The sequence below is a fragment of the Bos mutus genome, chromosome 14, assembly GCF_027580195.1.
Source record: "Bos mutus isolate GX-2022 chromosome 14, NWIPB_WYAK_1.1, whole genome shotgun sequence".
NCBI lineage: Eukaryota > Metazoa > Chordata > Mammalia > Artiodactyla > Bovidae > Bos > Bos mutus.
In genome coordinates, this window is record NC_091630.1 from 52871930 (window position 1) to 52885135 (window position 13206).

Sequence of the window (13206 nt, forward strand, 5' to 3'; positions counted from 1 at the left end):
CTCTTAACAACTCCATGGACTGTAGCCTGCCAGGTTCCTCTGTCCATTGGATTTCCTAAGCAAGAATACTGGAGTGGGTTGCCATTTTCTTCTCCAGGGCATCTTCCCGATCCAGGGATAGAACCCGATCTCCTGCATTGCAAGCAATTCTTTACCACCCAGCCGCCAGGGAAGCCCTTTTATTAATTTTAGTGGTAAAAACTTATCCAAAAGTATAATGTTTTGTATTTCAATTCTATTTTGCTATCAAATGCAAAAATTAAATAATTTTAAAACATGTCTAGAGCAATCACTGCATTATAGTCATTTATGTCTCTTATTTATCTGTATTTATTCAAATAGAGATGTCTAGGTTGATGTTCACTTATGTTTCATAAGAATAACTTCTAGCTAGTTGGATTTGAAGCCATTATTTCTTTTTTTTTCTTTTTGACTGGAATATAATAAAAAAAGCATTATCATTTATAAAAGTATTTTTAAATAAAAGAATAAAATCTGGTGTTTTAGCTTTAGCACATACTGTCCCATTTCCCTAAGATTTTTGGTTTTGGGCTTTGTTGGTTATAGACTTGGAGTAAAGCTCCAAGTCTTAAATATTTTGTTAACTTGGGTGACTAAAATAGCTGGTACTATTTGACATGCTGAGTGCGTAACACAAAGATAGAATTCAAAATTAAGTATTCTACCAGATGTACCCACGCTCCATACGTGTAGTTTGCAAATGTTGCTTATTGTGCATTATGCTTATTATGATTTCCTTTGATACCTAAAACTGTGAACTTTTGTTAGAATATGCATTATTTTGCCTCCAAACTCTTAACTCCATGTTGTTAAAATTGTATATGTGAAAGTCTGGCTCTTAAAAGGAGGGCTCTTTGGGTTTCTCAAATGGAGTCTGAAAAGGGGTTAAAATCAACTTACACAAAAATCATTATTTGCAGTGTGAACATGGATATGTAATTTAAAATTCAATCTAGGTTTTGGGAAAAACAAAGCATTTTTGGAATATTTGATAGTGATTAATTCACAACAGTATGCTGTTTAGACTTTTGTGAGTGCACCCACTCAGAAACACTAGGATCTGGCATAGAATAGTACATCAGATCAGATCAGATCAGTTGCTCAGTCGCGTCCGACTCTTTGCGACCCCGTGAATCGCAGCACGCCAGGCCTCCCTGTCCATCACCAACTCCTGGAGTTCACTGAGACTCATGTCCATCGAGTCAGTGATGCCATCCAGCCATCTCATCCTCTGTCGTCCCCTTCTCCTCCTGCCCCTAATCCCTCCCAGCATCAGAGTCTTTTCCAATGAGTCAACTCTTCGCATGAGGTGGCCAAAGTACTGGAGTTTCAGCTTTAGCATCATTCCTTCCAAAGAAATATAGGAATGTACTATCCTTATCCACGGACAATGGTAGAACTTTCACTGTTATCAACACGTGCAGATCACCGAAACAGCCCTTGCAAGTGCGTTTATGTGATCTATGCCTTCTACTTTTTCATCTTAGTCCTTTCTTAATCCTCTCACTGGACTTCCCAGTTGGCACTAGTGGTCAAGAACCCACCTGCCAATGCAGGAGACATAAGAGATGCGGGTTGGATCTTTGGCTCTGGAAGATCCCCTGGAGAAGGGCATGGCAACCCACCCCAATATTCTTGCCTGGAGAATCCCATGGACAGAGGAATGATAGGGTTGCAAAGAATCAGACACGACTGAAGCAACTTGGCACATGGCACACAATCATCTCATTATAAATTTTTTTTCTTTAAAAGTGTTTTCTCTCTTTAATTTGTCTTTTTTTTTGGTAATATTTTCATTTTAGCCTGCTGGGAATGTTGCAATAGACACAAAGAAATACAACTTCATACGATACTCACTTACTGAGCCCCTTCCACGTGCTTGAGCACTGTTCCATGTGTTAAGTGGCACGAATGTGAGCAAAGTGCAGACCGTGCTCTCAAAAACTGACAATGTAGGAAGTAAGATGCGGAAATAATAGATTAATTCTGGTTTATTTGTCTCTGAGGTGAATTCTCTTTCATTGCTAAAGCAACAGCAGTTTTGAATATAATGAGAGCATGAATTTTGAAGTCACAGATATGAGTTTGAACCCTAGCTCTGTTGCTTAATAACTCCGAATTGAATGCCAGTTTATTCAAGCTAAAAAAAAAAAAATGGAAGTGATACCTCATGCAATTGTGATGCAAAATAAATAAGAAGATATTTGTAAAACTAGCCCACTGTCTGGCACATAGTTTCCCTTGATAATAATTAGTATTCTTCTTCATTTAACTTAGAATATTTGCAAAATAACTATCAAATGTATTGCCAGTTATCTACATATTATTTTACTGTATTTCATACTATATCTTTATTGTATGTGAATCTATCTCTGTATCTAACTTTATGGATTTCCCCCTTACCGGTTATCATATATTTTTAAATTAATTTTTTATTAGAGTATAGTTGATTTATAATGTTGTGTCAATTTCTGCTGTATTGCAAAGTGAATCATCATACATATACTTAATGTATAATCTATAATACATATACATTATACGTATACATATGTCCACTCTTTTAGATTCTGTTCCCATATTGGTCATTACAGAGTACTGAGTAGAGTTCCCTGTGCTATGCAGTAGGTTCATATTACCTATCTGTTTTATGTATAGTAATGTGTATATGTCATCCCAATGTCCCAATTTATCTCTCCACCCCCACCTTTACCCCCTTGGTAACCATAAGCTTGTTTTCCACTTCTGTGACTCAACTTCTCTTTTGTAAATAGGCTCATTTGTACCATTTCTTTAGGTTCCATATGTAAGTGATAAAAATATCACATTTTTTCTTTCCCTATCTGACCTACTTCACTCAGTATAACATCTCTAGGTCCATCCTTGACACTGCAGATGACATTATTTTGTCCTTTTTATGGGTGAGTAATATCTGGTTTTATGTATTTTTATTCACATTTGGTTGTACATTCAGATCAGATCAGATCAGATCAGTCGCTCAGTCATGTTCGACTCTTTGTGACCCCATGAATCGCAGCACGCCAGGCCTACCTGTCCATCACCAACGCCCGGAGTTCACTCAGACTCACGTCCATCGAGTCAGTGATGCCATCCAGCCATCTCATCCTCTATCACCCCCTTCTCCTCCTGCCTCTAATCCCTCCCAGCATCAGAGTCTTTTCCAATGAGTCAACTCTTCGCATGAGGTGGCCAAAGTACTGGAGTTTCCGCTTCAGCATCAGTCTTTCTAAAGAGATCCCAGGGCTGATCTCCTTCAGAATGGACTGGTTGGATCTCCTTGCAGTCCAAGGGACTCTCAAGAGTCTTCTCCAACACCACAGTTCAACAGCATCAATTCTTTGCCGCTCAGCCTTCTTCACAGTCCAACTCTCACATCCGTACATGACCACAGGAAAAACCATAGCCTTGACTAGATGGACCTTTGTTGGCAAAGTAATGTCTCTGCTTTTGAATATGCTATCTAGGTTGGTCATAACTTTCCTTCCAAGGAGTAAGCATCTTTTAATTTCATGGCTGCAGTCACCATCGGCTTGAATTTATTCCCATTTCTTTTATTATTATCATAATTGATTGATGGAAACATTAGTGCCCGCACAGCTAAATATTTTGCAATCCTCATGGTGAAAGCAGGCAGCCATTCCTCCTCTAGTTTGCAGCAGAACCTGTTCTTGCTTCTAGTTTTTAGAGGAAGAGGTGCCTTTCCTACAATATCCCTCCCATGGACTTTGTACCACGCTGTCCCATTTTCTTCTAGCTACCTTCCTGCTTTTTTTCCATTTCATGCCAAGGGTCTTAAAGAAGAGCACTGCTTCACTTCCACTTCAATCCGCAAACCACTACAGTCTGATTTAGCCTGCCAAAGCTCAGTGAAAATTGCTTTCACTAAAGGCATTTATGGCAACCAGATTCCAAAGTTCAATTCACTTTAAATACATTTTTCTTCTTTTTAAAATATTTATTATTTTATCACTATTTTAAAATTTATTTGGTCATGCTGAGTCTTAGCTGGGGCACACCAGATCTTTAGTGGAGGCATGTAGGATCTAATTCCCTGACTAGGGATCAAACCTGGGCCCCCTGCATTGGGAACATGGAGTCTTAACCATTGGACCACGAGGGGAGTCCTGAAATTTTTCTTCTCTTACTTGACCTCTGCATCATGTTTAAGCATGGACCCTGGCCCAGCTCTTCATCAGCCATGCTGACCAAATGCTGTGTTCTCTCTCCACTTTGTATAAATATTCTGTCTATGACAGTTTTTGTTCCTTGCTCTGCCCCTTCAATCCATTTTTTATATGGTTTGTGATAGATGTTTATTCTAATAAAAAAGTGTGATAGATGTTTATTCTAATAAAAAAGTGTTTAGATCAAAAATATAACTTTAGAAATAAAAATATCTTACTAGCGATGGCAATATATGACTAGGCAAGGTAGCAAACAGCTCTAAAATATCAGTGGTTTAATAAACAAACTTACTTCTCACCCATGCCAAGTTAAGGTGATGTTCCTACTTGGGCTGCTCTCCTGGGTTGCTTTCCTTCAAGTTAAGACTCTGGAATTCAGACATTTTCTTTCTTTCTTTTTTTGTTTGATGCCACTCTCTTCAACATACAGGGCACTGTGGGAAGGAAAAGGATTATGGCAAGAGCACAATTACTAATTATCCACCTCAGTCTGGAAATGACACACATCACTTCTGTTTACATTCCATCAGTTGGAGTAGGAGAAATGGAGTTTCTTGTTCAGCAGGTGCCTCCCAGGAATGACTCTAAATTACAGAAAGGAAGCCCGGATCTTCAGTGTTAGCCAGCCACAATTTATTACATTTTTCAACTTCTATATGACTTCAACAATTCTCAGTAATGATTGCATTTACTCCCCCAAAGGGTAATTAAGTGCTCTTTTGTGTCTCACCAGTGATAGCCATTAACATTCACTGTTATTTGAGATGCTGATGCATTTAATGTTATAATGAGGTCCCAGGGAATGTAGCAGATTGTCTAAGAAGAGACCTTGTCTGTAGCTTCTCTCAAGTAAAACAACTTTCCAGGGTTTCTCTGCCTCATTGATTCACACTCGTTTTTCAAATCTCAGCTGAAAACCTGCCCTTCTCCCTGGACTATGCCTCTTAATTTATATTTATTTTTTCCTGGGCTCTTTTTAATTTAACTTTATATTGTTTAATTAAATCAGGTTACATTATTGTGTATTGAAGATGCTATGCAAAAGAAAACTGTTATACAACATTTAGCATTTTTTTTTCACTTGCCGTTTCCAAAGCACTTTACAGGGTTCATTAGTAAATTGTCACAACAATCAAGGGAGGTAAATTAATTATATCCTTTTTTTGAGAAACAGCCCATCTCAATGAAGGACAAAAGAATATACTTCGCTTCAGAGATACATCTGTGCTAAACTCCTTCCCCTTGGCCTAATTCCAATGGAAGTTTATTATGATAGAAGTAGTAGAATGATTTCTTGATGTCTTACAGTATATCCATGGAGAGAGGAGCCTGGTGGGCTATAGTCCGTGGGGTCACAAGAGTTGGACATGACTTAGTGACTAAATCACCACCACCACGATGCATCAGAAACCATGCTAAACACTTTACATGGGTGAAATCTTTACTTTTCAGATTTCAGATTTTCAGGCACCCTTAGGTAGGTGCCTTGAGGTATTATGCCTGAGATCCCCCACCTTACAACCTGAGTTACCTCATTAGCATTGTTGGAAGAAGATACAGTAGGTCCCCTACTACGAATGAGTTCTGTTCCAAGAGCATATTCCCAAGTCCAATTTGTTTGTAAGTCCAACAAAGTTAGCCTAGGTACCCAACTAGCACAGCTGACTACATAGTACTTCACTGTAAGAGGTTCATAATACTTTCACACAAATAATACATAAAAAAAAATAGACATTTTTAATCTTATAGTACTGTACCTTGAAAAGTACAGTAGTACAGTACAACAGGGCTTCCCCAGTGGCTCAGATGGTAAAGAATCTGCCTGCAACGCAGGAGACCCGAGTTCGATCCCTCTGTCAGGAAGATCCCCTGGAGAAGGGAATGGCAACCCACTCCAGTCTTGCCTGAAGAATCCAGTGGACAGAGGAACCTGACGGGCTACAGTCCATGAGGCTGCAAAGAAATGAGATGACCAGAGCGACTGAGCACGCACGCATAGTGACTGAATGCACGCAGCAGCTGGCGTTCAGGGGCGGGTATCGAGTGAACAGGCAAGAAGAGTTACTGACGAGAGGAGGGACAGGAAGTGGGAGATGGAAGAGCTGAAGGATCGTCAGCAATAGGAGATGGAGGGCAGGCTGCAATTTCACTCAGACCTGACGTTGATGGCACAGGTTCTGGTTCTTGCTGGAACCAGGTACGTTTGCATCTTTGAAAGTTCTCAGCCTGGAGGCCCATATTTAGGGCACGTACTGAAGTCTAGTGCAGCATGAGGCCAGTGATGTGCAAGGAACTCTGGGCCAGCGCCATCAACACACATCACAACTCTTCATTAGTTACCCAAAATCTCTTATCTTGATCTTCCGTGGGAAGACCTCTTTACTGATACGTTTCTCTGCATCATAAGGACACCTTCAGTTGAAGTTAATTCAAACTGCATTTTCTATTGCAGAGGGTATTTGGGGTTTAAAACTTGGCAAGGGAGTAGTTTAGGGAGGTACCCAGAGGGCAACCTCAGACTGGATCATAGGAGATACGCCTTGGGCTCTCTTAAGGAAATTTCAGTAGAAATCACCAACTGGTGAGGCCAAATTCATGCAAATTTTTGAAGTGACATTTTGAGACCACCCTTCTTATCTTTTTCTGTGCTTTTTTCCCCCAAATGCCAAGCTCATCCTGTTTAGAGAGGCTCCTTTCTGAACGTGCTCTCTGTTTTCGTCCTTTTGCACTAGGTAGTGATGCTATTTAACAACCTCAGGCCAGGTAAGATGACTTCCAGTCACACCAGCCCCTTTGGAGATTCCACAGGGGACTAGCCCCACACTCAAGCCTCTTCTGAGGGGCGTCTCCTTTGCATCCTGCTTGGCTTTCTCCTTCATGACCCTATTATTTTTCAAGCTAACTTTAATACTTTCAGTAACCAACAGATAATACCTTACTATAAGAGTGACTAGGGACTTCACTGGTGGTTCAGCAGTTAAGACTACACACTTCCAAAAAAACAAATAAATAAAACTGCACACTTCCAATTCAGGGGGTGTGGGTTTGATCCTTGGTGGGGGAACTAAGATTCAGCAAGCTGCATGATGTGCCCATGAGATCACATAATATTGTCATATATAATAAATGCAAACACACAACAGTGTGGCAGTATTGAGAGAAAACATATCAGTAACATCAATAATAGTGATGCTTCCATCCAGGTCACGGTGGGGGCGAGTGCTGAGCTAGGGCCGTTGTGCTTGGTGCTAATGTTACGATGAAGTAAAGACCTCACCTCACTTAGGATGAAGTAAGGCCTTAGGTTTCTTGAAAGGACCAAGCTCTTTAGTGCACAGCTGAGGAAACAAGACAAAACAAAAAAACCTTCAAATAATAGCAATGGTAACCGTCAGCACATTAAAAATTAATGTAATACTCAAGTGCTGCCGCTAAGTTGCTTCAGTCATGTCCGACTCTGTGAGACCCCATAGACAGCAGCCCACCAGGCTCCCCCGTCCCTGGGATTCTCCAGGCAAGAACACTGGAGTGGGTTGCCATTTCCTTCTCCAATGCATGAAAGTGAAAAGTGAAAGTGAAGTCGCTCAGTCGTGTCTGACTCTTAGCGACCCCATGGACTGTAGCCCATCAGGCTCCTCTGTCCATGGGTTTTCCAGGCAAGAGTAATGGCGTGGGTTGCCATTGCATTCTCCAATACCCAAGTAGAGTTCACTGAAAAAAAAACTCCAAGATGTTCAGTGTGATCATCTCCACAGATACTGAAAAGACAGAGAAAATTGAACACATGTGTTCAATTGTTAAAAATTCAAGAAAATAGGAATGGATAGATCTTTTACTGGCCTGAAATATGTATTTCTCAGGGGGAGAGTCAGCTTCTTACTAAATGAGGAATTAAGTTCCACTAAAGTCAGGTGTTGTCATGGTATTAAAGTGTAAGAAGCAAATGTTGATGAATCATTTTATAATCTAAAAGCGGGGGAAAATCTGACTATGATTCAAAATTCAGAAGTAATATAAGAAAAGATGAAAATATTATATGATATGCTAAAAATCTTTTGCATGGCAAGAAAAATCAGACAAAAAACAAAGGGGAAATGTATGTTTGCAGTTTATATCAAACAATATCTAAATGTAAAAGTTTCTTAAAGCAGAAAAAACAATGAGCAAAATATATGAACAAATATTTCATATAAGACATGAAAATCACTCAAAAACACACAAAAATTTGCTTAGGTGTTTTAGTTGCTAATTTGCATCCAACTCTTTGCAACCCTATGTAGCTGGCCAAGCTCCTCTGTCCGTGGCATTCTCCAGGCAAAAATACTGGAGTGGGTTGCCATTCCCTCTTCCAGGGGATCTTCCTGATCCAGGGATTAAACCCATGTCTCCTGTGTCTCCTGCATTGGCAGGCGGATTCTTTACCTGCTGAGCCATCAGGGAAGCAGTATATTCAATGTAATAGCAATGCAAGCTGCTGCTGCTGCTAAAATTATCCAAAACACACTTCTCAGATTTGCAGTTGACAGAATCCCGAGTTTAGTCCATTCTCTATTGATATGGTCGGAGGCAACAGATTCACTCGAGTATTGGCTAGTGACAATGCAAAGTGGAACTCCATGAAGAGGAATTTATCATCACTACATAACAAATTTATCTTTAATTCAGCTATTCCACTTCTAGAAATCTATCGCAACATACATAGGAAAAATTTGAAATGCTTTATGCAGAAGTCTATTCCCTATGGCATTATTTGTAACAACAAAATACGAGAAACAATCCTAATGTCTGTTGAGAGGTGACCAGGTTGTACAGATTATGGTCCAGTTGAAGGGACCATTATTATGTACAGTTGAAGAGGCTTCCCTGGTGGTTCAGTGGTAAAGAACCCACCTGCCAATGCAGGGGATGCAGGTTCAATCCCTGGACTGGGAAGATCCCTGGAGAAGGAAATGGCCACCCACTCCAGTGTTCTTGCCTGGGAAATCCCATGGACAAAGGAGTCTGGCGGCTACAGTCTATGGGATCACAAAGAGTCACAACTTAGCAAGTGAGCACACACTCACAGTTGAATACGATGCAGATCTCAAAGGCAAATTTCTAGAGATAGTAAGTGGGTTAGTGGTTACCTGGGGTTGGGGATAGCAACATGTATTAACTATTAAAGGGCATGAGGGATCTTATTGGACTGATGAAAATGTCCAAAAAATGGATTATGTTGGTGATTGTGCAACTCAGTAAATTTACTAAAAATCATTGAATTGTATACTAAAAAATGGGTAAAATTTATAGCATGTAAATCATATCCTAAAAGAATATCTATAGGCTAAAATAAAATGATCTTTTGCATATACTAATTGAAAAAAGCAAGATACTATGTGATATACAGAGTACATAGATTTTCATTTCTTTCAAATATTTTTGGTGAACAGAGCAAGGAAATGTATATTTTTGAGAAAAAACAATCAAGAATTTCTACTGTTTTCCAAGCAAATTTCCATTGCACAATTTGTGCTTAATTTTATACTTTTATCCTTTTTCTCTCTTTTATTTTACACTGAAGTGAAACTATCTCAGCCAAGACGAGCCTTATGAGACATGACAACGAAATGTATTATGTTAACTGGGATGGCATCCTACAATAGAAATAGGACATTAAGTAAAAACTAAGGAAAACTGAATCAAGTGTGGACTTTAAGTCATTTGGAAAATGTATCAATATTGTCTCATTAACTGTGACAAATGTACCATACTAACATAACGGGTCATTAAGAATAATAAGGGAAAATGGGTTTATGAAACATATGAGAACTGTTTATATTGTCTTTGTCATTTTTCTATAAAACAATTCTGAAATTAAAAGCTCATTTTTTTGGTCTCAGTTTTATTTATTTATTTTTTTACTTTACAATATTGTATTGGTTTTGCTATACATTGACATGAATCCACCATGAGTGTACATGTGTTCCCCATCCTGAACCCCCCTCCCAGCTCCCTCCCCATCCCATCTCTCTGGGTAAATCTCATTTTAAAAAATCTGTTAATTTTATGTCAAAGGATATAGCAACCAATGTGACAGGGCTCCCAAGGGCCAAAAAATGGGACAATTTATAAGTGGAAATGACTGGTTGACAGTCATCTGGTTGCATATTGAATATACAAAAACCCATAGGTTCATGATGAAAAATTTAAAACAAAATAATTGAACACTATTTGAATTAATTAGGTACCAAATTCTTACTCTGAAAATTTGCAACTAAAAGAACATGCTTTGGGGTAACTATACAGCTCTAGGTGATGAGAAAATTAAATCAGTCCAGACCAATCTTAGTGTCAGTAGGTGAGACAATCAGATATTGTCTGTCTTATGACAGGATGCTATATGAAGCCCATAGTAACAGTGATGAAGTATTCTTATTCTTACAGGAGAAAAAAAAAAACAAAACCAAACTCTAAACCTGAGTCTAATCAAGTGTTTAGAACTAGCTTCTGTTTACAGGAATTGTAGAGACAAAAGAATAAGTTACCTGACACCACAAGAAGGTCGACAAGTATATCTGAACAGTAAGAACGTTTTTTAGGATAATGAATCTGGTTTCTGTCACAATTGAGTAACAAGAAAAAAGAAAAAAAGAGAGAAAAAGGAGCAGAAATTCTTAGGTTAAAGGAGATCTAAGAAGAGACATGAAATCCAAAGCAGTGTGTGAGCCCAGTTTAGAAATAATTCAAACCAACCAGCAATTTAAAGACATATTCTATTTTTTTTAATTTAATTTAATTTTCAATTGAAAGATAATTGCAATATTGTGATGGCTTCTGCCATACATCAACATAAATCAGCCACAGGTATACATATGTCCCTTCCCTCTTAAACCTCCCTCCCTCTTCCCTCCCCATCCCACCCCTCTAGGTCTTCACAGACCACTGACTTTGGGTTCCCTGAATCATACAGCAAATTCCCACAGGCTATCTGTTTTACACATGATAATGTATATGTTTCAATACTTCTCTCTCAAGTCTTCTCACCTTCTCCCTCTCCCTGTCCCACTGTTTAAAGAAATTTGTAGATATTTTTAAATTTTGTATTGAAAAAATTAACATAAAAGTAAAACCAACTATATTTGGAGAAATTATCTGGAGTGCATATGTAAACAAAGTTGATATTTTTTGATACAGGGAGTTGGAATGGAGGTGAATGAGCCAGTGTGCTTTGTGATTCTCAGATACATGTTAATATATTGCCATTCATTTTAGTAGATAAGGAGTATTTCCAGAAATAGGAGGCTTGGGAAAAAGAGAAAGAACAATTCTAGGTCTTTTCATACATATCACCCGACTGGCTTCTGGAAAATATATAGTAATTTATGCTTCTCTGAGGGACCATTTTTCAGAACACTTTCTAATCCCTAGAATTTTAGCTTTAAAAAATCTTTGGTGACTTGATGGATGAAAAATAGCATCTCATTATTGTTTTAATGTGCATTTCCTTGATGACTAGTGCTTTGTACATCTTTTCATATGCTGTGGACTGGTAGGTTTCATCTTTTTAAAGTGCTTTTTTCATCTTATTTGTAATCTTTTCTACAAGTTGTTTCATTTTTCTAATTTGTTTGTGATAGACTTTCAATACCTCAATTCTTTTCTCATCATATGTTGCTAATATTTTTTCTAGATTTTTTGTATCATTTTAATGTTTTTCACAATAGATCTTTGGTACAGATAAGTTCTAATTTTATATGATTAAACACTGTTTAGTCACTAAGTCTTGTTCGACTCTTTGCCATGGACTGCAGCATGCCAGGCTTTCCTGTTCTTCAGTATCTTCCGGAGTTGGCTAAGATTTATGTCCACTGAGTCCGTGATGCTATCTAATCATGTCATCCTATAATATCTTTTTAAAAAATGGTTTTTGTTTTTGGCACAATTCTTGCAAAGGTTGTTTCCACAACATGATTACATAAATCATCACTTAGACTTTCTGTTAATATTTTATGGTTTTATTTTTATGTTTAAATCTAAAATCCACATGAAATTCATTTTGGTGCTGCATAATATATGAACTACTGTAATTTGTTGTACAAACGATTGGTAGTGTGTTCCAATACCATTGAGTGAATAATACATTATTTCCTCAATGATCGGAAGTTCTAGATTTATCAGAAAATAATAATTTTTTAATGTAGTCTTTATACTCAGTGATTGATAATTTGTGAAATATATTTTTCCCTTTTCCCTTAATGATGTGGCCTTCCTAATCCCATTTTTAGTCCCTTAATTTTTCTTAATATCAATCTAAATTAGCTATTTGAGATAGAGAAAAAAATTTTTCCTTTGTGGGGCTGTCTCAAGGCTGTAAAGAAGTTTTGTAAGTAACATTGTTTTGTCATACATATATACACACAAAACACCAGGAAAGGCACACACTGAAGATATAATTCAACTCTAGGTAGTTATAGAGTTGGGCTTCCCTGGTAGCTCAGCTGGTAAAGAATTCACCTGCAATGCAGACCTTGGTTTGGTTCCTGGGTCGGGAAGATCCCTTAGAGAAGAGATAGGCTACCCACTCCAGTATTCATGGGCTTCCCTGGTGGCTCAGATGGTAAAGAATCTGCCTGCAATGTGGGAAACCTGATTTCAATCCCTGGGTTGAGAAGATCCTCTGGAGGAGGGCATAGCAACCCACTCCAGTATTCTTGCCTGGAGAATTCCATGGACAGAGGAGCCTGGCAGCCTACGGTCCATGGGATCACAGCGACTAAGCACAGCACAGTTAAAGAGTTGCTGAAAGTCTTTGGACCTACTAACCTTGAATGCTGCCTTGAATTTTGGTAATGCTTTCCTTTTTTGTCGGAAGGAGTTATTTGTATTAAATCCCTTTTGGAATAATTCAGAGTCATCATGTTTTCTCTCCTTCAATTGTGAGACATGCACAGTTGATCCCTAACTGACCACATCTAATCTTTATTTATTTTTTGGCCAAACCCCA